Here is a 26,527-nt window from a genome sequence, read left to right on the forward strand (position 1 = left end):
CTAAGTGGGAATTTGAGCAACGTTTTGTCCGAGTATGGTATTAGATATCGGGGATTATTTTCAAATTCATACGTCCATATTAAAATATGGCTGAACGAATGTTATGCATAGTTAATTTGCGGTAACTCCGAGGTCTATAAATAATAATCAATGGTGTAAAATTTTGAACGAACAATCAGAAAATCTAAATATTTAAATAACAAAACAATATCTTGTCATCATCGCAACTATTAAATAAAATAAGTAGTTTATTCCATTTTTTCCTTTTGATTTTCCAAACAATTTACTTTAAAAGTGACAAACTTGAAAGGCATGGTGAGAATGAAGTCTTTATTTAATTTTTAAGAGGTTTTAGCAACTTTCACACTTCACACGTTGGTTTAAACTTAAACGCCTTTTTTAGGACTTTTACTTTAACGTAAAACTCTACATTGCACAAAATAAATCCAGAAATGTTATATTTCATTTTTATTTCAAAAACCTATTACTACCCAGCTGTGAAAATCACAGTACTGAAGTACTTACGTAACAGCGTAATAGCTGCAAGGCGGGGTCAATATTATGAAATAAAATTCGAAACAAAACACTGCCTGTCTTTGGCGCCTACCAAGACCCCTTAAAGTAAAACGGTTGACGAGGAAAAGGGATGGCGCTCTATACTGTGTAATGCACCGTCTTGCTTCCACAAAGACAAGAGTTTCACTTGTGCGCCTACAGGGTTGCCAGCTTCAAAGAGGTCACCTCATTTCGTCCCGTGGGAATTCGACCACGTATATAAGTGGAAGGATAACATTTGACATAATCATGTCAACCCTGACAGAAACGTCTTCCAGGATGTCATGAGAAACTAGTGATTCAAGCAATTTGATAAGGAAGAGAGTAATTTCGTTAGGATACACAGAAACATAAGGGTATATAATGTGCTGAGTGGAATATGTCATTTCATAATAATATTAGTGCATAATGACGCTTATATTTCAATCATCTTTATATTGGCATCCAGTGAAATCCGATTAGATAGAAATATAGCAGACATAAAATTGAAAAGCCAGCATTAAAACATTGTTTTTAATATCCCTTTAATTCACGCACATAAATGTAACAAAAACGTCGTCGAATAAAACTTATGTTCATGTATGAGCAAAATATTAGAGGTTAGGACCGAAACAGCCCACAATTAGGGCTCGTAACTTCCAACTTAAATTAAGTTATTTAGTCGAACGCTAAGCATTAGTTACCAAAGCTTAATCGAAAATGTTCTGAGTGGGTTCACCGCAATAGTCAATAGTATAGCTAATTTATGTAAGTACTTCAGAATGCAAATTATCCTTAAGTGTTAGCAATTCACCTAATATACTACGGTTTTCACCACAAGCTCTAAACACAATCTGCGTATTTATAAGTAATAATCTGTATGTAAGCTCAATTTTAGCCACATAAGATTCTTGCTGCGTTTGCTATGCGTTTAATTACTAAACGAGAAATGACAAAGTAGGTATGTTCGCTTTCAGGGTAAATTACGAAACCAATTTTCTGTACCTAAGCCTAAATGTTATGAAACTACAAGCTTTTAATGGCTGGCTTAAACCCATATTTCATGTGCATCAAAATTTGATGAAATAAAGATCACATTACAAGCCTCATGTATTTGTAAGTTGTTTTCAAAGTTTTTGGCAAACTGCCAGGGGAAGGTGTGAGCACAAATGGCGAGAAAACTTGAAAATGACTGTAAAGGTGGTCTAGAATTCATATGACAAGATACCATTCATCTTTATGACTGTTATTTGAAATTCGTAGTTTTAAAAATAGTTTTTATTTTCGTGTTGATTGCTGGAAATATATTATGATTGAATGTTTGTTCATTTCTAGGGTTTCGTTAACCAAGATAGTTTGAAACTAGATAAAAAAAATCATAAACTATTAAATCCTTGAAACCCTAGTTCACATAAATACTTAGACCTTTGTTTAGTCCTAGCTACCGCATTAGGTTAAGTAACCTGTAATGGTAGATTAGTGTGATAATTAATTGGATCAATGTTTATCGTTACTTATTTTTTGTGGTTTTTACAAAAGTAAAAGTTTGTCTAAAAATACTTCTAAATTGAATAACATTACTAACATACATTCATTCAGAATTAAGGCTTGTTTGCCCGCTCTAGTTGAGTTTGACTTTAGCATACCTACATATTAACAATGTAGCAGAAAAGTAAACTAAACTAAACAGAGAATATTTTAAAACAAAATTTTGTATGCTAAAAGCAAGTTCAATCAGTTTGATTACATATATTATGAAATATATGATTAAGAATAATGTATGAAATATAATAAAGCTCGGAGCAAGATAGTTTAGAGCTTCAGTTTTAGTAACATCCCCAGACTTCGATATTTACATTATATTTGGGACTTAGACAAGTTTTGCTGGTATCAGAATAAAATATTTCGCTTATTTACATAACTATGAGTTTCTTATGATAAACAAAATCTGTATCAATAGTCATAAAGTTGGAAGTCTACTTTGAGTCTTCTCGGGAGTGTGGATTATGGTCAGATGTGGCAGTTTTTATGAGTCTGATCTGATAAAATTAGCAAAAATATCTACTGGAATATATAGAGACGTCTTTTGATCATACTTTAATTTAGAAATTTTGTATGAAGTTCTGTGGACTGTGGAGTGGTTATTATTTTGAATTGGCTAAGGAATAAACCATGCAATAGAATAATAAATTGACTATCTTGGACACAGAGTTCAGACATAGGTCGTCAACATAGTACACAGGCGCGGCGTGTAATGTCACGTTAATGATAAATTCACACATTATGAATTAATATTCCCTAGACATGAAAAGCCCCGCCCACTGTTACGTGAACATATAAAAATAAGATCAATCGTAGAAACCGTTTCGACACCTGTTTACGTCTAAAGTAATAAAAATAAAAACCGGAGTAAAATACAATGAGGGTTCCGTACAAGTAGGAAAAAGAAAAACAAGTCGATTGGATGACAAATAAATTTTAGACAGTACGATCCGTTGTTTAACTTAGATCATTATTTTTAGTATTTGTGGTCGCTAGTTAGCTATCACTGTTCTTGAGATACAACCTGGTGTTGGACGGACGGACGGACAGACGGACGGATAGACGGCAAACCCTCAGTAGTCGGGTATCTTTTGTTTTGGGCACGGAACCATAAAGAGGCATATCCACATCTGTAAATCGAAGTCCGACGTTATTTTCAGCTAACCTATATACCTAAGCTTTGCCGTTCTGGTTAATTAAGAACGAGTATTAAAAAATGTTACATGTCTCTAATTCCTGGTACATGAAGGGAAAATGGAGCGGTCATTGGCTCATGTGTTGACGTGACATCACCAGTATAAGTTGGCCTCTCGTAACATTGACACAGTCAAGAAATGTGAGAGCAGTTTATCTTTTGCGAAATGGGTCAAACGGACAATGGTTGCCGGTTTATGAGTAATTTGAATACGATGTTAAGTCATATACCAGTGACATGAAATAATATTTTTAAGGTTTTGTTTCTTTGTATGTGCTTGATTTGGTAGTTTCAATATATGAGTCTTCATAACTCTACAAACATTTTGTGTAAGGCCTGTTACAGTAGAATATATCACTCTCAAGAAGTCCTTATTTAAAAAAAAAGAAATTAATATGTTTTATTATTAGATTGTTTACAACTCCTTTTATGTTTTTAGATGCATCGCTTTACTGTTCGTTCGAATGAGTCAAAGCGCCGAGTTCAGTGTTTGTAATATCCGGTAAAATTCAGGTATCCGATGATAGATGTTGCTTTAATCTATTTTCTACTGTAAATATACAAAGTGTAACAGTTGCGATGACGTCATCGGTGGACGCATGCTCCTGATAAAATTTGTAAAAGGAACTATTACATTCATAAGGTCTATCGGATTTGCATTAGATATATTTTTTGGTTAGAGTATTCGTACCTTCTTGTTAAAATACTACTGTTAATATGTTCATACATATGTATTAAAGATTATTAAAAGAGTATCTATTGCTTGACTTGCCTAATAAAAATCATTACATGATTTGATTCAGAACTCATAAATTAATCGATTTGTGTTACTACGCTATTTTCATTAAATTATAAAACCAGCTTCGAACCTAATAAAATTATTCAGCCATAACATTTGTGTCAAGTCTTGCAGAAATGATTAAATAACTTCCATACTTCGGTAATGAAAACTCGGTAATTTCGATCCTGATTCGTTGAAACTCAAATAGCAATATATTCTCTAATACGCCGAAATCGTGTGATTTATCTTTAGAAATCTGTCATGTAACGGGTACCGTCGTGGGCTCCGAGCCAAACCGTTTCACTTCCCTTTGTCAGGGTTGCCACGTAGATCTTTAGGGAGCAACAATAGTAAGCTTTAATGAAATTTTACATAATACCCGGCGATTTATACCAACCTTTTTTACTTGATGAAATATTTTCTCAACGTTTTTTGTGACCGACACTTGATGGTCGACTGTGAGCGTTTCGGTATCTAAAACGTGGTCTTTAACAATGGCACTCGGGAAATAAATGTGAGTTTGAGTTTCAGAGAGCGTCTTAATAAAGAAGAATTATTATCCATAACTAAATAAGTGGCTTAGGTCATTTAAATTACTAGTGAATGGTTTGAAATATTGGCTCATTTTATCGTCTTTTTGGTCACACTGATGACTCAGGAAATGTTTGGTCGCTTTGGCAACTGATTTGTTTAAAGTTTCTGGATGCAACAATACTTGTATTTGGTATAAAAATTTGGAATTGTTCATTTATAAGGCTCAATGCGATTACATTATTGTTTCTTTATTAATAATCAAGTTAAAAATTGACCTTCATCTTATTCAGTGGGTGGTGAAAGACGTTGATTAAGATTGAGCACGTTTCTACAAGATGCCAATTCACTCCCACAAATAAACGGCCAGGCAAATAATTTAGTGTAAAGAAATGGAATTTCTGAACGTTCCCTGATTTTTAAAAGTATTTGCCCCAATAATAAATATTAACTAAAACACAAAAAAAACAAGATTCGAATTTTAAATTTGAAGTGATAAGACCGGTTAATAAAAAAACGACTACGGTTAATTTACAAATTTTGAAATTAGAAACTTAATTTTTCGTCCAAACCACGAACTTACAAAATGTGTCAACCCTAACCAGATGTACCTAATTGGTAGTGCCGGGAGCGTTTCACTGTCGTCGCCACACTCGCCACACGTGTTGTCTTTCAAAGGGACAACTCTTTTGTTCCTTTTCTCGACCATCATATGTCGAACATATTGGGTGAGATGCTCAACATTTTGATACGTTTCAAATCTTCCTGATATGTGAACACTGAAATAAGGACATGTGTTTAAACCGCGTGTGAAATAAAGTTATGGTTTGCGTTAAAACTTTTATAACGCCGTTTCTAATAAAAGGTTTAACACGCCATAAATTGCGTACATTTTTAAATTAAGAATAAAGGTTTTTGTGACATCGGCGTTTTACTTTGAAATTACTTTTTTATGTGGTTTTGTAAATTGCTTATTTGCCTTGTCGACACACTGATATTATACATATATAGTAAAAGAAGAAGTTGTCATATATCGTTATAAAATTTCAAAAATATTGCTTCCTTGTATTTTCCATAAATATACATAACGGTCAATGCACGAAATTTTATTTAAACCCCTAACCGAAAATGATTAAAAATTACCATTAAGTTATTCAAAACGTATTCTTAGTGACCCAAACGAAATTAAATGTGAGCCATTGTCTTTAATTGTGCGAGCAGTTAGTATTAAATTATAATCTAGGTTAGGTCTAGGTAGGCCTAACTGCCTATAGCCTATAGCCCTACGTGATAAATTCCTGCTAAATAATTTAGATCGGTAGTAGAATTTAAATTAAGTTATAAATTTCTAACCTAAGACTGAAAGGAGTCGGAATTAGAATGAAACATTATATTACCTGTGGCTCGGATTAATTATTTATGCATTCACAATCGCAAAACATTACTCAGATCAAGATTCATTTGTTAAACATTCGTATTTATTAATAAAACCCTACGTAATGATGGGTCTGGAATTTATATTGTAAACGCCAGTATTTAAAGTGGTTGAGCCTTTGCCCAAATATCGGCAAACATTTTGTTTTTATGGAAATGTGTATAAAACGAGTTGGAAGTAATTGCGTTTGTTTGGTGATCAATGGGAATAGATCGATTAGAATTTTTGTATTTGAAATTGAGGGTTCCGTATGCCCAGGGTACGATAAAATTTGGTCACTCATCAATTTTATGACGGTACTACCATGCTCAAATTAATAATTATTTAAATTTAAATTTTAATAAGAATATAAAAGCAAATGAAATGTCAAAAATATGTTTTTAGCTATCACGGTCCTTGCGATACACACCAGTGACAGACGAGATAGCGGTGTTTTAGTAATAGAGTTCCATTCATGCTTTGGAAACTAACCCCTTAAAACAAATGATTCTTATTAAAAAAGTCTTCTTCAAATGGTTGTGTGTATTCGATAAACTAAAATAACATGTTTCCCAGAATGTAGTTTTTTTTTTCAAATCATATCACATCTGAAAAGTCATAAGAAAGCAGTTCAAAGATGTTTTGACAATGTAATACCAATGTTTATATACGTCAATCTCTTTAGGGAACTTTGATCAGACGATTCTATTGTATACAGAGCACAGACGGTATTCCCAAGGCATGTATTTGAAGTCACATGTGTATAATTTGTTCGCTCATCATACGCAGATATTCTGTCTAGTAATGTTTGTAAATTTACATTTGTTTTTGGCACTGTTCTTTTATAGTAACAGTAGAGCTAGTGGCTAAAGTATAACTGCACAAAATGATCGATCAGGTTCATCAGGTTAAGGCACGCTTGATTCGGATGGCCCGTGGATCGAGTAACCTTAACGACTTCCTCTTTCGTAGAATGTAAAAGAGCTGTTATTGTATTTATATATTTGTACATCTTTGGTAGTTATTACGGGTAGTAACAAGCTAGAAAGTTCGACAACCAATCTGACAAAGGTCGTTTTGCCCAGACAACTGGGTTGAGGAGGACATACCTATAGGGAATCGCTCCTTGTAAAACACTGGTACTTAGATGCATCCGGTTAGACAAGGAGCCGACCGCAACACAGTTGACACAAGGGTATATAGATATCGGGAAATGTCTGTAGGTGAGTTTATTTGAATTAAGAAAAAATAAGTTACTTATTTGATTTTTTATGAGTATTCTTAGAAAAGATCAATTGATTATTTAACTTACGATTAAAATTCACTCGACTGACGACAAACTAAATCGATTGCAATTGCATTGTATTGTAAGTTACAATTAAACCAATTTCGTTGTGTTTACATGTGCTTTATTGCATACGACTGTATACTAATATTCATAACTCCAAATGTTGGAGAAGGGGGAGGCAACTTCTCCAACATTTCTGCCCCACCCTTTATTGTCCCTGTAAGTGATGGTATTCAGAAATTCGTAGGAATTTTAATTAAAGTGCTTATGACTGATATGTACCGATAAGGGTTATATGCATACAGGCTTGTTTAACATGGTAAAGTTTTTTTTTTTTTTTTTTTTTTTTTTTTTTTTTTTTTTGTGGGTGGGTGTAAAGTAGTGTACACATAAATTTTTGAAATTCTTTAATATTTAAAATAAAATAGTTCAGACGCATTTGAATAATTAAAATTAACAGTTTTGTGCTTTTTAAGTTGCAATATATCAGTGCCACTGTTGGTATCACCCTACATGAAGTGATACTTAAAGACACCACCCACCAGCATACACTTCACTACCACTACCGGAATCTTCAACAAAATGTCTCAGCTCAGTGACATTCAGTCAGTCCAGCTCAGGCTTGAGGATACTTTCAACAAAAGAATGGCTGAACTGGAAGCACAACTTACCACCAGCGCAGCAAAAGACACTGTGGCTAAAGTGGCTGAGGAATTTCGATCATTTAGGGAGTTGATGTTTAACATGCTCAGTCTGCTGCGTCAGCAAATTCGTGACTGTGCCCACTCAGTTGACTCCATTGAAACAAGGCACCGTAGGAAGGCTCTTCTTTTCTTGGGAGTGGAGGAAACTGATGAACAGGACAATGTGGCTGTGATTAACAACATCCTTCACAAGAAGATGGCTCTTTCACCCTCAATAAATGCCTGCTACAGGATTGGAGCCCGCGGGGAGGAGCATCACCGACCATTACTTGTGTGGTTCTCTAATGTTGCTGAGAGGAATGCTGTTTGGAATGCAAAATCAAAACTGCGAGGGTCATCAGTTGCATTAAGAGAATTCCTCACGAAACCCAGGCAAGCAATCTTCGCCAAAGCACGGCAGCATTTCGGCATGCGAGCTTGTTGGACGCAAGATGGCACCATCGTAATTAAGGTCGCCGATGGAGATCGCCAAAAGGTCATTACTATGGCTGCATTAGACACCCTGTTGGCGAGACACCCTAAAGGTGCCGGTCAAACATCATCCAGTCCTCGGAGTGGAGGCGTGAGCGCAGGCGCAGGGTTGTCTTCCAAGCGCAAAAACTAGCAGAACTTGCCAAATTCTTTCGTGTCGGTGTACGGTCTAGTGTGTGACGTAATCCTTCTTAACTTCCTTTTAATTGTAAGTAAAGCTGCTTATTTTATCGTTCACCCACATTACTTTACGACAATTTTAAATAAGGCGTACCCACTTATAATTGTGCTCTCTAATGCTCAACATTTGGACCGTAGTGAATTAGACCAACTTAACGTAAGCTTGACATCTGTTGATTGTCACAGACTGTAAAATGTTCTGTCAAACTGACATTAGAGTGTTTGGTAAAATGTCTTTTTATATTCCGGCATTTCGTTTATCTGTTGTTTTCTTGTTTATTGTTTTCTAGTGTATTTTTATATTTTTATATTTTTTTTTTGTTGTGTCCTCGTTTTATCAATATGTGTGTTAGCTGGCGGGTGGTGCCCCGAGACGTAAAGTTTGTGATTGTTTTTTAATTCTTTTCCTATTTTATAGATTTTTTTTTTTTTTTCCCTTTAAATATCTTTATTTTTAGTTTATATATACATATTATTTTTATTTTATTTTTTTCCTTAAATTTTACATGTCGTCCGGTGATGATTCATTTTATTCTGCCAGTTCGTCGTTTAATGAAAGCTCTTCTACAATTTCGGAGACTTTAGGAGAGACGTTGCGAAATACTTTCATAGGCCAACCACAACTACAAATTATTAATGTCTGCCATATTAATGCGCAGAGTGTGCCAAGCCATTACAGTGACCTCGTTGACACTTTTTCGAACTCTGGCGTTCATGCCGTCCTGATTTCCGAGACTTGGCTTAAACCTCATCTTCTTTCAACTACTTACCCCCTTCCTGGCTTCGTTCTCATTAGGAATGATCGGGTTGAGAAGAGGGGCGGTGGTGTCGCTATCTACCTACGTAGCGAGTTTCCTTTTAAGATTCTCGCCACCTCACCGGGCTCCTCTGCTTCTTCCGAATTTCTCTTTCTTGAGGTTTTTGTCAAAGGGGCCAAGCTTATCCTTGGTGTTGTTTACTGTCCTCCCACTGTCGACTATTTCTCCAGCATCGAACCGGTGCTGGAATCTATAGGGTCCGAGTATTCACATGTTATCGTCATGGGCGATTTTAACACAGACCTCCTTTCCGAAAATTCCCTTCGCTCCCGTAAACTCCTCGAAATTATAAGGTCCTCAAGTCTTCATGTTCTTCCCCTCCAAGCCACTCACCACAACATTGACGGACATGATACCTGGCTTGACCTTATCCTTTCTTCGAGTCCTTCCTTGGTCTCAGCCTCCGGACAACTTCCTGCCCCTGGTTTTTCCCACCACGACCTCATCTTCCTCTCGTACAGCCTTAAACCCCCTAAACCCCGTCCTAGGGTACTGCACTTGCGTTCTTTTGGCCGTATGGATGTGGAGAAATTGCATAGGGATGCTTCTCATCTAAAATGGGACGACTTGTATAGTGCACCTAACATCGACACTAAAGTCAACATTTTTTGCAGGCTAATTAAGGACTTGTACGACATACATGCCCCGGTCCACAAAGTTAAAATCAAACGTCTGCCTGCTCCTTGGATGACCAGGGGAGTTCGCATGATGATGCGGCGACGGGATAGGTTGTTTCGCAGGTTTAGGAGGGAGCGTTGTGAAAATAACTGGCGCCTATTTAAAGCTGCAAGGAATAAGTGTAACCAGGTGATACGTAACGCCAAACGCCAGCACATTCTCAACAATTTATCTTCCTCCTCCCCTGTCGATGTCTGGAAGTTCCTCGGTTCTTTGGGCATTGGCAGGATGAGGAACCTGGACAATCAGTTCACTCTTGGCTTGGATGACATAAATGCACATTTCTCTACCACTTACCCCATGGACCAACAAGCCATGAGTCGTACTTTAAGGCAGCTGTCTGCATTAACCCGGCCTAACATTCAAGCTTTTTCATTTTCACCAGTAGCCGAAGATGACGTCAAAAGGATTATCCTCTCCATCAAATCCAACGCTGTAGGGGCTGACGCCATCAGCCGTCGCATGATCACTCCCATCCTAGAATTCCTGCTCTCTCCGATTTCCCATATTATAAATTTTTCCCTCTGGTCTGGTCAAGTTCCCGAACAATGGCGTATGGCGTACGTCATTCCTTTACCAAAAGTCCCCAATCCTACCTTGCCTAGTCATTTTCGTCCTATCTCCATACTCCCATTCCTGTCCAAAGTGTTGGAAGCTTGTGTCCATAAGCAACTGTACCTGCACATCTCGCGGCACCATCTTTTAAACCCGCTCCAGTCTGGTTTCAGGCCTGGTCACAGCACAACGTCCGCTCTTCTTAAAGTTACTCACGATATTAGGGCGGGCATGGAGGATACTAAGGCTACTGTCGTGGTACTGGTTGATTTCTCGAACGCCTTTAATACCGTGAGTTATGATATTCTCCTCTCTATCCTAGACACCCTAATGATGTCATCTGCGGCTCTGATCTGGTTTTCTTCATATCTTCGGGGTCGCCGGCAATCGGTTCGCGTCGGTGAATCTTCGTCGAATTGGTGCGAGCTGAATTCCGGTGTTCCCCAAGGCGGCATAATTTCTCCTTTACTTTTTTCTATTTTCATTAATCTTATAACTCAAGGTCTTCAGTGTTCGTATCACCTATATGCTGACGACTTGCAGCTTTACGTGCAGGCTAGTGTGGGGGACATTTCCAGGGCGATAGACTTGATCAACGAAGACCTTGATCACGTCCGGGACTGGTCTGAGAGGTTTGGTCTGGTGGTGAACCCCTCTAAGTGCCAATCGATTATCGTAGGCAGTCAACGCACGCTTCGCAGATTGGAGGAGTTAGCCGTTCCCCCCATCGTATTCAATGGCTCAATTATTAGCGTCAGCCAAACTGTAAAAAATCTTGGCCTGCTCATGGACTCATCACTGAGTTGGCAAGCTCAGGTCACTAGTGTGTCCCAGAGAGTCACTGGCACGCTACGAAATCTTTACCGCCTAAAGAACTTTCTCCCATCCAAAACGAAACTGATGCTTGTGCAAACCCTAATTTTCCCAATCCTAGACTATGCCGACGTGTGCTACTTAGACCTGAATGCAGATCTCCTAAATAAATTAGATAGACTTCTGAATAACTGCATTCGATTTATTTTTAACCTTCGCAAATACGACCATGTGTCTGCTTACCGTACCCAACTGCGCTGGCTGCCGATCCGGGAGCGCCGAAGTGTACGAACTCTTTCTTTTCTCTACTCTATCTTGTTCTCTCCCACCCCTCCTGCTTACTTAACGCCCTATTTTCGTTACTTATGCGACAACCATGGCCGTGACCTTCGGTCTTCTAATAATCGTCTTCTCCTCTGTCCTTCTCATAGCTCTAGCTCTGTTCACTCTTCCTTTCTAGTCCAATCCGTTCTACTATGGAATGCCCTTCCTCTCGAAATCAGGACGTCCACAAACCGCAATGTGTTCAAATTAAAGGTTCGCAAATTGTTTCTTATGAAACTGGCAGAGTCGTCATCACAAGAATCTCACCTTGTCTAATATATTATATATGTATGTTTATGTAGATAATTTTACGTAATAGTATTCCCCGGTTATTTAATTGTATGTATTAGCTGTCTATTATATATATAGGTAGATATATTTGTGTGTATATGTGTGATTGTATATATTTTTAATTTCATCGACTGTCTTTTCTGATTATACACCCACTTCCCGTTTCTCTGCACCACCTCTTGGTTGACTGGTAGAGAATGCCTTTGGCATTAAGTCCGCCATTGTACTTGTTTGTATAAGAAGTATAAATAAATAAATAAATAAATAAAGTTATAACTTATTATTAGGATATTTTATGTGATGAACCCAGAAACTGTTTATTCTCTTATGGTGTTTTGTTGTTTACATGTTTAATAAATGCAAATTAAACTCTTTTTCAAAAACAGCCCGATTTGTTCCACAACATGACGCTTTTCCAAAGTTTTTCCACAGCACTCAATCCTTTGGGGAAAACCCGAGGATGAGTTCCTTTTTAATTATGTTTCAAAGTTAATTACTTGCTTACTTAGTACATTCGTGGTACAGAAAAATCTTTCTGCTTTTACATAACTAGGGGAAGGTATAATTGAAACAATAACGCGTCATGCTCAGCGAACAACCTTTTCATTTCTCACTTTAAAAGCTTCGCAAAATTAAAACAATTACCCAAATCTAACCATCTAGTCTTCTTTTGTTATAGAAATTCAAGTTATTAAAATACCAACTTATTTCTGTGTCCCCTGTATTTGTCTTCTACCCAAAAAAGGTCGAGGTACAAACAAATTACAGACCAACAATAATTGTTCCGGCAAAGACCTCAAACTCGTTATACCTTAAAAGTGACCGCTAGGACCGCTCCCTTTTGTGATAATTAATTGGGTTATCGCGGCTCATAAGCTAGGGCATAAAATATGTACGAATAAACACTACGCGTTTTCTCTTAATACTTAAAACAAACAATTTCAGACTTTATTGTTTAAGATATTAGGTATATTTTTATTTGTCAGACATCAGTGTGGTTTTTATGACTGCGTGGACAGTCTTATTCTATCTAATTTTATGTCGGTCATATAACCCTAAAACATGGCCAGGGCTTACTTTAATATTTTTGGTTATTAAGGTTTCTTAGATCAATAGAATATTCTTTATTGCACACCATATCAGTGAAATTTCGCAAATACAAACACATTAAGGTTCCAGCAGCGGAACTACTATTTCTAACACTCCGAGTACATTTTCTGTAATCAATATTTTATGATGCCTCAAACTTTACTGAGTGAAGTCAACTTAATGAAGTTGCTAATTTTAGACCGATTCATGATTTTAAAATTAATATTTTTAAATATTACTGACGGTATTGCCACATATAAGGCAAAAACCTATGTTAATTTAAAGTCAAAGTTAATTGTGTTTTGTTACTCCGAAGAAAACTAACCAAAGAACCAAACCATCTCCAAGTTAATAATACATTCTCATATTGACATAATGCGTATGACGTCACATCCTTGTTTGTAGACGAATCAAGAATTTATATGCAAGAGTATAATTTCGTACTTTGCATTCCATATTCGATTTCAATAGTTATAACGATTTTGTTTGGTTCATTCTAATTTTATATCGCAGTACTAATGTTGGGTTGTCAGCTATGTGTGTGGTATCGTAAATGTACTTTATATTATGTACTCTTTGTTCTTAAGCTTAATTGGTCAGGTGACATCTCGAATGTCGATGTGGTTATAAATAACAGTCTACGAGCTAATTTCGTATTGGCTGACGTCTGTGGATAATTGCATCCAAAGACTAATCAACCCCTGGACGGCTCATATCACGTGATCACGTGACCGTTGCCGTTGACTACCAATCTTAAGATAACATCTTATATAGGCTAGATACTGAGCAATTTGAATTTTCTTCTTGGAATGGTTAGCATTGACCTTGAAATGTGCGATCGAAATGTAGAACCCCGGAAAGCCGGTAAACATCAGACAGGGTATAAAACACATTGGTCAGAAGGATTGGAGTTTAGTTTCGATGATCTTTGATTGTACGCAAGTTTGGCAAAGCTAAAGCAAAAATCAATGAGATATTTAAAAAAGCCTTTCTGCAAGCAGTTGTTACATATTCGTACCTACTTAACAGTTAGAGGAAAACTCTGCATAATCAAGTCCATGTAATAAAAAAGGGTTTCTGAACTTTTTATCGGTTCCCCGACGTATATTTGTACAAGTTATTAACTGGAGAAAATACAAAAAAATACCATAAACTTGAAATTAATAAAACGTTGCTTCAGGCCTATTCACACAGCTTGATCCTATTATATTGTTTTGTAAAATAAATTATTGCGTAATATAAAAACTCCTTCATTTATTTGATACGATAAACCCAATAAGGGCCTCAACGAGTTAAAACAAATTTAATATAAACATTATTTGGAAAACTTTTTTCCAATAATAATCGAGAGATATTCAGTAAAATGTTTATTATTGAGGTTAAGAGCGAACAGATAATGAAAACCGTCTCTTTATTAAAGGTTTTCATTGTTTTCCATATTAGTGGAAGTAATAAACCGATACGTTTGCCTACATATCGTATTAATTACCCAGTTTTTTTAGGATATGTGATCCGAAAATAATATATCCCTTAGTTATAAACTGTAAATACTCTCTCAAAATATAAAGAAAATTCATTTCAAAGGCTTGTGTCACCATTTTTTTAAGAATGGACGGTGCTCATTATCCTTTCTCATGTATCATGTATTTCTTAGACATAAATCTACCATGCGCAAAGAACGTACTGGTACTTTTGGTATCCTTCAGTAGCACAAAATATATTTATTATATTGAATATGTAAAATATAACTTAGGTAGGTACTTAAAAACCGGTTAAAATTTGTGAGTGTGCGTAAATTGGTAAAAAAACCTGCACAATTTTTAAGGTTAATATTTTAATGATAAGGATGAATTTCGACCGTCATTATTTTCTTCTTGTTACAGTGGCAACAAAAATATATCGTTTTCGTCAATTTCAACTGTCTAGATATTATGGTTCATGAGGTACTGCTTGGTGACGGACTTTCAGATGGATAGACTGACTTTTAGTAATATGGTTTTAACCCTAAAAACAAATGAACGTCCTGTATCTGAGTGCTTGTATTATCCTCTGTGATTTTATTTAAATCTGTAACTTGGTTCTGAATGGGCTTGAAGTATTCGTAAAAAGCTTACGTTTATAAGTTAGTAAACTAGTGTTGAAAGAATATTATTATTATTGTGGAAGTGTGAAAGCTCAACGGCATTCACAACCGCGGCAATATTATTCAAGATATGGCGGTAGGCCTCTTGTTTAACAAATCCGTGCGTAACACAAAACAAAAACAATAACTCGATATGAAAATACTGCGAGTAAATTTTATCGAAACGAGTAAATTATAATTTGTAATTGTGCACAAATTCTAACACTTTTCCACTCACTCATGACTCATGTATGAACAAAGTCCTCAACACGCCATTCTTATACTTTACGCGTACGAGTAATGCCCTATTGTCTACAAAATTCTTGTAAATTTCTGTTCCTCATTGAGGATTCGTAAATAAATAACAAGATAACATCTGCCTAACGCCTTGGAAGTTACAAATGCCTTTCAAAACACTTGACTTCTACAATTATGAGGTGAGTAGGTCTTTATATAAAGCCTGCTTTACATTGCACAACACGCTTGGGAAAAGTTTAATGATGATGACAATTTTCTTTCCCGCTAAACTTTAATGTATTAGGTATACATGTGGAAATTCAAGTTTTATATGAAATAACTTTTTGAGATATCTACGTGTAAGTGTAATTTTAGGCTTATTGAGAAATGGAACGGTTATTGGTCTATAGTAATTTTGTTAGAGGTTTTACATTACGTTGGATGCGTTAGATAGGTATAGAAAGATCTTGTCAAAGCGTCTTTAACTTTATGTTTTTTTTATCTTTGATTTTATAAAAATAGATTTCTGAAAATATATGTATGTGAAATAATATAATAAATAAATAAAAAATTATTGCATAGTCCGCTAAGGATAGATCTGCTTATATGAAGGACTTAATCAGTAATTATCATGAAACTTGTATGTTAATAAGGCTGCAGTGCAACCTAAACCGATATTAATATACAGACTTAATTAGTTATTAATAGTAAGTAGTTACTCAGAGATAATCTGAATATCTGCTTTGAGTAAATAATATATATGTCCTAATGGGCCGTCCGTGAGACTCTCTGCAAGCATCAGTGTATTTTCTAATTTATGTGCATTTTGCATTTGAAAAACGTCGCAGGAAAAACCGGCCATATAAGAAATAATAGGTACTGCTCAAGTGCCAATCGGATCCTGAGGCTCAATAACAAATCGGTAGGGTAACAAATATTTTTTTAGTATAACTCTAAAAATAATATTACATTTTAAAAATATATTAATGCAGCGTATTGTACTCACTATCATAAAAACCCCGCATCTGGGCATGAAAACTAAAAGTTTTGTTAAAAATGTGTTCCCGTGTTGACGGCAGCTAGGTATATATGACCCAAATTTTTACTGGTTCCTTACACAGAGGCTTTGTTTTCCACGCACAAAACCAGTATTAAACAATGGTAAATACAAAAAAAGTTTTCATTAGAGTTCAATGAAATAAAACTATTTCAATACGTAATCATATTCGTAACATCTCTAGTATTTATTATTAACTCTTATTCATTTTATTGAATCTGTAGTTAATGTAGCCACTAATTTGGACTCAGTCATGTGTGAAAAGCCGTCAAGCTTTCAATCCATGCAAATTTAAACTTTAACACCACGACATAATCACTAAATTGTCATTTCACTACGCTTACCTACTTTATCGAGATAAAATTTCCAGATACCATTTCTCTGCGATAACATCAAGACATTAATATTATGAATAGAAAATAAACTACAAAAAAGTTTCTTGTTCAGATAAGTTTTTAATAAAGTTATTTATATTCTCAAAGTTCTGAGAAGCATCTTTCTTAAAAAGAAAAAAAAACTGGTCCAAATGTATCACAATATTTCTTTAGGAAACTTTCTACCTATTTTAGAGAAATTGTGTTTTTGAGGTAAATTTTGTTTTTGGTTCACGCAAATTATGATTGACTTTTTGTTTTTATGTCTGACCTGCTTTTAGATATAAATACTGTTACCAAATTAGTTTTAGATCCTCAAGGTTCGGTATACGTAAATATTAATATTCTGAGGACAATACCCTTCAGATTGCAAAAAGAAACACCTAAAGCCAACGAAATTTCTTATACTAGGCTCTTAATAGTGAAGACAGCAAATATAATTAAAATTAAAAAAGAAATGTGACTGACGTAAATTAGTCATGCAAAAATAGATTCTATTAGTATAAAGCCATTTTCAGTCGAATTTAATTATTACATTAGAATATAAGAAAGTAACAAAAAATAACAACAAAGCAAAACCATTTTTTAGCCTGATGGGTGTCAAATAAATATGCATAGTTTTTTCCAACAATGGCAGCCACGTTGACACGAAGTAAATTAGATCAGACTAACAGACGGTCTGAAAAGTTTGCTTGAGTTAAGCTTTTTAAATGTAAAATAAGCTACAATTTTAAACCCAAGGTTTTAGTTTAAAAAATGTTGTTTCTTGATCAAGTCGTGTAGAAGAGGATATTCATTGGGTCCCCCCTGAATTCGGTTAGATAGCATGGTGACCAAAACATATTTTACATAATATAGTTACTGCGATATAAATAAATCGAGCAGATCCCAAGGTACTTTGATCCTGCTTATATTATAAACGTGAAAGTGTGTGAAATTTGTAAGGTTTTATAAAAACTTATCACTATTTCGCGCAAAAGATGCATACTGAACGGACTAATGAAATTTATCACAGATATAGAATATAGCCCGCATTACTAAAGAGTACTTATGATATTCTTTAATTTAAAAAAGGACCAATCACACGAGTTTTGTCGTCAGCGACTGCTCTGTGCTAGTCCTACACCAAGTCTATTTTAAGTAGGTATACCTCTACCAAAAAAAGACAGATATGAAGATAGTAAAACAACATGTAAATCTTAAATAAAGTCCCCTGTCTCGAGTAACACGTTTACCCAAAAGAGGTTGACATGAAAGTCAAGAGAATATTGGAGATTTGACTTCGGACGGCCTACCTGCCCATAAAAAGGTTTTCCGTAGATTCTGAACGGTTTGATGGACATATTACTCAGTAATCTAATAACCAAAGTGAGTACGGCTAACACTGTCTAAAACCTTTTTGTTTGTATTTTTTCTTAGTAAGTAGCAGTTTCTGCTAAAAATATGTTTATGAAATTTGGTTCATTCGTGCGTCATTGTATGTATTAAATTTGAATTTAAATAAATAGATAACAGTACTTAATATTTATGCATGAATACCAGTCAACCCATGAGCAATTAGAAAAATAATGATAATTCAGTACTTACGGTAAAGCTATTCAAAGAAGTATTAATGTTCGTTTTTTTTTCATCGATCTGACTATCACACCTCCCAATACCAACTACTGTTTACCATGTTAGTTTCATGCACAATCATAACCAGCGGACACCACATTACAAGCCAGCTTGCAGTGTCCCAGATAAGTGATCATCGGATCCCAGATAAATGAATATCTTGGAGTCTGCATCGAAATGAATAAGAAGTACCTAGTAAATAGGCTGAGTAGGAAGAAAAACACTTCCCTCTACTGCAAGCAGTTTTTTACAAGAGAAATGCTATAGCAGAGAAAAGTAACATAGAATGATATAAGACACAGAAGGATTAACATAATTACTTTAATTTCGGTAATTCAAGTTCCATGTGATGTTTTCCATACGAAGCGCTTGCTTTAAAACTTTCCTCATTAGGTTACTAAGTATAATAAAACTGTACATCAAAGTGTAATAATGTTTCCATTTAATTAATTACGATTTTCCAATAACGTCTAGTTTTATGTGTGTAAGCGAGGACGATAATAATGAAGACGATATAAACTGGTTTAATAACAAAAGCAATCACTTAAATGAAGCTTTATAATTTCGAACGAAAACTAAATTCCATTAAGCAGTTATAGTCGTGAAAGAGAAATGCCCCACTACGCCCTGTAGTGCTCTGTCTACAACATCTTAAGGACTTTTCATTAGGTTCCGTATCCAAATCGTGAAAATAATGAGACGGTGTATTTCTGTTGTCGCTATATCAAAGCCAGTTTAAGCAATGGTTGCTTAGTGCCATACATTTTAATGGTGATTTCATATATACTACTTGACAGATTTTTTCATTTATTCTTATGATACTTAGAAACAAACAAGCTGTTCATCAGTATATTTATCATTGGTCGAAAAAATAATAAGAAATTGAGGGAGAACTTTACACAAATAGAACATAGTTGGAAAAACGGCGATGATTTTTATATTTCTACAAAAAGCAAGTATGTATCCTCCGATATATAAGCGTAGGTAGGTGCCGAGACAGATATTTGATCCGTTTTTAGCGTGTACTTTTGACACGAGACAGCTGGCAGTTGGGCTTGTAAAGACAAAAGGTTTTTCTCAACTAAAAATAGAAGATGCTGATCTAACGGACAACCTCATACGTGTTCGAACATTGTCCCTTACAAATGATGCGTATATGTTGTTTACTTTATTATAGACGATGGTATAAAATCTGCGAAGAGTTTTGTAAAGGTTCGATTTGTGGAAGCGGTTTCCTAATGGTTCTGATATCAACTTACGAAGTAATTATTGAAATCATCTTTAAAAAAAATTGCATGTTCAAATGTATATTTTTATAGTAACATAAATACGCTGGATATTATTCAGATCTATTGAGAACTTATGAAACCAAACGGCCGTTTAGGAGGTGTTCAGTGGCGTACACATGTGCAGTGATATTAAACGTATAAAGATAGGTGTAATGTGTTCCATGATTGTGTTTTAAAATGTTCTACAATATAAATAGCGAGAAATAAATAGATAAGGGTTAAAAGTAAATTAAAACTTACGAATTTTATTCGAACTGAAGCGTCTGATCACCAGAACATCTGTAACAAGAAAATAAATAATAACAAATATGTAAAAACGTTGATATTTATAAAGAAAAAAAAATCTTTGTACACTACGATTATCCAGGTAGACCGGGGATGAAATTAAGGAGAAAGCTAGAGTATGGTCGATGCAAAGGCAAGAGACGTAGGAGAAAGGAGAGCAGAAGTGGCCTAGGCCCAGCTGTGGCAAATCATTCAAACTACTTAACGGAGAAGTCATAGCATAAGAGAAGACTGATTTTAAAATAAATTAATGAAATATTGTTGGTGCTTCTTCCGTATTAATATTTCATAGAAATTTCGACAAATTTCAGCATTAAACAAAACTTACGAAATCTCATCCCCTAGGATCGCTAAATTTAATCTGTATTTGTCAGTTCGCCAACAGCTTTATTAGTTCAAGGTCTCGTTACTTAAAACCAGTGGAGAACTGATGAAATTTGTCCAAACTTCAGATAAGTTGGGTCAACATTCCCCTGGCTAACAACGTTACCTTGGGGCCATAATTTTTCCTCGTAAACTGCTACATTCCAACCCTTATACACGTTTTTGCTGATTAAGGCTGCTTGTACCGTGTCAAGATTTATTTCAGTTGACCTAAACTTGTAAAGGTTTATATTTAATCCTTTTTTTCGTTGTTCAGAAAGCCCTCTCTTTAACCCTCGTGTCAAGATTAGGATCCAGAGTCAACGGTTCGTGTGATCTGCTGTGGCACATGGTTCGCGCTAACGATACGTATGAGCTTAGTCCAGTCTAAACTTGGAACATGTGCCAGGTATAAAGTATATATTTAATTTGTTCTCATTTAATTCATTAAACGTAAGTCCCTACGTACAAATTCAGCTCACAGATAAGTGTTTCCTTTTATCAGCAGCTTTAACGCGTAAATTTCACCGTTCATTAGGAGTCCCATGTGGTAGCTGGCGGGCCGTTTGCGCTTTATCGGGCGCGTACCAGGTTCGTCGACTTACAATCGCTCTCATTAGCGAACGCATAATTTGTTAATTCTGTACCTCCATACATAGCAATTGGGTCGGAAGAGATTCTAATTGTAACGTCTCACAGCGGATTAAGTTTGCTTAATACCTTACTTCTCGACCTTAAAGCAATTTATATTAATCTCTGTGTACCGTTTTCGTGTCGTCTTAGAAAATCTCACCGTCACACATTATCCCCGCGACCTCAATCCCAGTCACATTTATAGGGTTTTAAACTCCTATTTTATACCCTCCAATGAAAACACGAACATTTTAGCATGTTACTACTGTTCCGAAAATGGCCAAATTGCTTACGAGCAGTAAAAGGTTATGTTAATTTTATTACCGACCTACGCTCATTTCAAATTGATATACCTCTTTATGTAAGTGTGACATTATCTAAAATTATATTTTTTTCCGATCTGAATCTCCAAGTAAGCAAAAAAGGGAAAACGAGGACGGACGCTCTCTGCATAATTTCACAAGCGTGAAAATTAAATATAGATTTATATTGTGTTTACGTGATTACGTCATATTCGAAGTTATTGTAATGTTTTTTTACGTTTGTACAACGATAGCAATTTGTGTACCGTTTTCCATTTTATACGCAGTATGCAAGAAAAGTGCATGAACCTCTACTTGATAAAAGCAGTTTAATAAACAAAGAATTACTGATGATTTCTTATAATGCAATATTGCAATTTTAGCGACCTCTCGCTACACGTTATTTAAAAAGAAATTTACGTAAAAGAAAGACTGATGTAACAGAAAAATACACAAAAAGCAGGGTTCGTAAAATATGAAATATTGTCAACACGTCCAGACAGCGTGAAATCTAGGTCGTACCCTGTCATCTAGTACATTGGCTGTATTAATAGTCGGTCCGGTCTCGCACGGAGTCTCGGCACTAGTGGCCGTACGCCGCTGATGACATTTGTTATGGAACCATTAGGAAATTGAGAAGATTCCAGATCTGGTCGCGGCAACACCATTAATGTGCCTTTTATTACCACTTCATCATTTTCATGTATTGCGCAAATAAATTACGCAGAGGGTCTATCAGAGTAAGAGGGTCGTTTGGTTCGAATTTCAATATTATACCTCCGATGTAAATGTAGGTAACTGCGTTCCATTTTCCTTATGGTTGTTTAATTTCAGTCTTTTGTTGGGCGTCGGAAATCTTTGCTTGTTATTTAAGATAGCGAATTTAAATGGGACACGGGAGATTGTGGAATTCTGTTTATGTTTTGTTTGCGAGTTAAATCATCGTTTGGGAAGTAATTAGAATCGTTAGTATTGCTATCAAAATACCATTCTTTAATTTTCTTTTCTCAGTAAAAAATATCTTGGGCGCCTTTGGCTGGATAAGGTTTCATCCAGTTTTTATATTCATTTCAGGAGATCGACTCGCGTTCGCTGCGAGTATTGGTAGAGTACAAAACTTTGTAGTCTGATCCAACATAAAATTCACGAAAATATTCAATCGGAGTAAATTGTTCTGTCCATGGAGAACAAAATGGTTATTTCAAAATGAATCAATACTGGCTGGCTATGATATGCATAATAAAAGGCCATAAAACAAATTAATATGCAAGACAAGATACTATTTAACTCTACATTCTCCATAAATAGAAAACCGTCGGTAGATGGATTACATTACGCATAATATTCAGTAGTAAAACTTTTCTGTTTATACCTAAGCTGCATGTTCATAGTTAAGTTAGTGTTTTGTTTAATTTTACGTAGCGGATTCCACACTTAATGGTCATTAAATACGAATGGAAGAGAACGTTACAAACACCAGGAATTTACTTTAGTGGAACTCCTGAATAAGAACAATAGTGTAAATTAGTTTTTGATACAAATTCGTACATTTATTCAGTACGTTTGCCGTGTTGAATATTGGAGATAGAAATGAATCGGGAGAAATTCTACCTCTAAGTTTATTTGGATCTTTCAGCAATTTCATTCAAGTGTAGAGCTGATTAATTATATTTCATAACGTTTCGAATAAATCAACCGGAATTTTCGTTAAAAATCTTTATATTCAAATACTATTTTATTTGTTAAGAACCATGAACTCAATCACAGAAAGAGCGATCAGACATGAAGACTTCTTCCAATTTCAGGACTTGTAGAGATAATTGAAAATTTGAAATCGTCCGAATTCCATGACCTATATAGAATTTGATTATAACTTAGTTTCAAGCTGTTCACGAAGACATTATTTATGACAGGATTCCGAATTCTGTCAAAGCTTGTTGTTGAATACCTTTTTAAGGCACCTACTGTGATAATATCAAAATAATATAAACGATACAAGACTATATATTTTTAACATGCTGTTTTTATTTACATTTGATGCCTTTTACATGCTTAGCTGCAAAAATTATTTAGCCTATGTCACTGCCACAAAATAGTAATTAACTTCTATAGACAATTTAATCATACGTAGTGTCAAAGCCCGAGCCTTCAGGACGAGCCAAATAAATATTAATACATACACTCGAAAACATGACCCTTTTTATGCTACTGTCGGGTTAAAAGTATAACTGGTTTATTAAAAAATGTTTTACTAAGACGAAGCGACAAGAAAGGCCCTTATGTCTTATAAAGTACTTTACAAAGTCGGATTTAGCGGCGACACCAACTTACGTATAACACAAGAGTTTTCAAGAAAAATGCTTAATAACAATGGGGCTGAGATAAGGTATAAAGATCATTCCTTTTTGAGGAAGAGTTTTCCTGTGGGTTGAAAAATGAGCAGATTAGAAAAGACAGTGAGCCGGCATGACATGGAGAAAGTCCACAGCGGGATATGAATTAGTATGGGAACATGATTAATGATGTTTCGTCCAGAAGATAGGGCTTTCACGAAAAGGATACCATAAATATCCCCAAACAAATGTTACCACAGAACAGATTATATCATTTGCCCATAAATAAACTGGCAAAAAGTAAATTGTCTGTCGTTTGATGGCAGACTTTGACGGTGATATTTTGTTTTAAATTAGTTTTACTTTCTGAGTTAAAATTCTATTCTAGTTAAAATATGGGCATGATTATTTTTTGTATTCGTGACTGTCTGAAACTAAAACGTGATAGCAGTTGTGTAAAATAAGGTTCATATAAAGTAAGTTATAAACTAGACGCTGTATATATCGATTCCAAAACATGATGGGTTCCGCAAAACACACGAAAATGTTCCCTTGGGTTACTGATGTCCATATATTAGAATTTCCCAGAAACTAAGTATTGTGTCTTTCCAAAAAGAGTGTTTTCATTCAATGTTGAAATGTACCCGTGAGTAATATCAGACGGATATTTTCGACAAATGTAACCACAGGACCCTCTTAGCAAAATAACGGGCTATCTGTAAATTAATAAGACGAAATATTTTCTAAAAGAAATTTCTTGATAATAATGTTGATGGATAAAGATAAACCGCGACTCGTTTTTCTTTTAAATGGCAAGTTTCAGTAACTTTATTTGTCAAGAAAAAATTTCTAGAATCTGATTATTCATTTCAGAGACTAATTTTGCACAACAATTGCGATCATATTTCGACTGAAGTACTTTGTCAATTTGAAGTTTAGGTCTTATTAAATTATTCTTGCCTTTCTGACTTTTCGCTTTGAATAGAATATTTTTAGATGTCATAAAACAGTGGGTATATTTATTTCACTGTTGGTGCTATAAAAGCTTAGAGTTGCTTCAATAGTTTTACGTGCGGTGAATACAAACTGCCGAAAATATCCAGAAATGGTCAGTGTTTTACTACTTTTTTATGGACAATTTAACTACATATTTAATCCTTTAATTCACAAATAAAATTCAGCCTTTAATGTTTTACGATGAAGGGAACTTTTTTATTCGTATCCTAGACCAAGAACAAAGACATGTTTTTGAAGTTTAAACAAAAGCAACATAAAAAAGAACGTAAGATACAAAATAAAAGTCAGTATATGGAAACGACTAGAGTGAAATAAATAGTTTTAACTAGCATTGCTCCAAGTGCATTCTATTAAAATTTAAATCTTTCATTTTTAATAGAACGCTTCATTTACCAACGCAATTTAAATTGAAACAGTTAAAAGACTGCCTTTAATAAATTCGTCTCAACGAGAACTTTAGTATGAATTTTCATTTGATATTCTAGACACTATTCTACAATGAACACAAACGTTTCTAACAAAAGCTCGTTATAACACCACATTTTGTTATTTACGTACTTCGAATTTACTTCCATCAATAAAATCACAAAATGAAATTATTATGTAGTTACGTTATAGATTACTGTATTCGTGAAGGCATAGAAAACGATATCGTTTTACCTATTATTGTCTACTTACACAAAATAGATCATCCATTAGTATATTTGTATGAGCATTGACTAACAAAACCCGTATCATAACAATCTCTTTGTAAATCGAATCACTAATGGTTTTTAAACATGTAGAGGCATACGTGTGGCAAAGGCGACGCGATTGTGCCAGAAAGTTAATAATATATTCCGAGCGTGCGTATGTTTGACAGTGTCGATAGATAGCGGGCCTGTCACGTCCCTATGGCGCAAGGAAGCTTAGTGTTGAGCATTCATAACATCGATACGCGATTTATGGGTCCCTCGTACTTCCGTGCTAATCTCGGAGTATTACATGCTAATGTCGATAACCTAAGAAACAATTAGCAATAATAAATTATACACTTTAAAAAGAGTTTACATCATATTTTGCAAAAGCGAGTTTTTTGGTTCCAACAATAACTGTAGTAAATTTTAGTATGCTATCTCTTTCTAGCGACATGTTAACATATGAGACAAGTTAGTCAACATATATATCACTCACTTCCCAACTGATATTTCGACAATAGACAACTGTCAAGTGACTTATTGAAACCAAATGTCACTTCCATACATTTGGGCATTCCCTATAGACGTTAAAGTTTAAGAAATGTCACTTGGCTAGAAGAACAGAACATGAATAAAGGAGTCCTATCTAAAAAGGTTACAACAAGTCTTGTAGATATAAGTCTAAGCTTCGCGTGACATACTCTTGCTCTTTTTACCTTCGGCTTATAAACTATGCAGATACGCCATTGAACTAAATACTTTGAGCTCATTGATTTGAAGATAGAAAGGAATTGTGTCAACTACATTATCCAGTAGTACCTTTATCTGATGCTTCGCTTTTATGACCGTCGTTGCTTCTTTCTGCTTTAGCTACTTACTGAAATAAAGTGTCTGGATTGGGCTTATTGTCTTTCGACAATTGAGTCTCACGTTCAATAGACATTTCATTCTGTAATTTCGCTTTTGGTAAAGCACTAACTTCCAAACTCCAGGTATTTTATGGAGACTAATTCAAA

General features: G+C 35.1%; 1 protein-coding gene across 1 annotated transcript in view; it reads right to left on the bottom strand.

The window, feature by feature from the left end:
• LOC113496217 (G-protein coupled receptor moody-like) overlaps positions 1-26,527 on the bottom strand; it is a 100,907-nt gene that overhangs the window by 42,695 nt on the left and 31,685 nt on the right. The window contains exon 2 of the mRNA XM_026875382.1: positions 20,142-20,180. The gene's annotated coding sequence lies outside the window, so the exon portion shown is untranslated. The remainder of the gene's footprint in view (positions 1-20,141; positions 20,181-26,527) is intronic.

Source organism: Trichoplusia ni, chromosome 7 (genome assembly GCF_003590095.1).
Source record: "Trichoplusia ni isolate ovarian cell line Hi5 chromosome 7, tn1, whole genome shotgun sequence".
Lineage (NCBI taxonomy): Eukaryota > Metazoa > Arthropoda > Insecta > Lepidoptera > Noctuidae > Trichoplusia > Trichoplusia ni.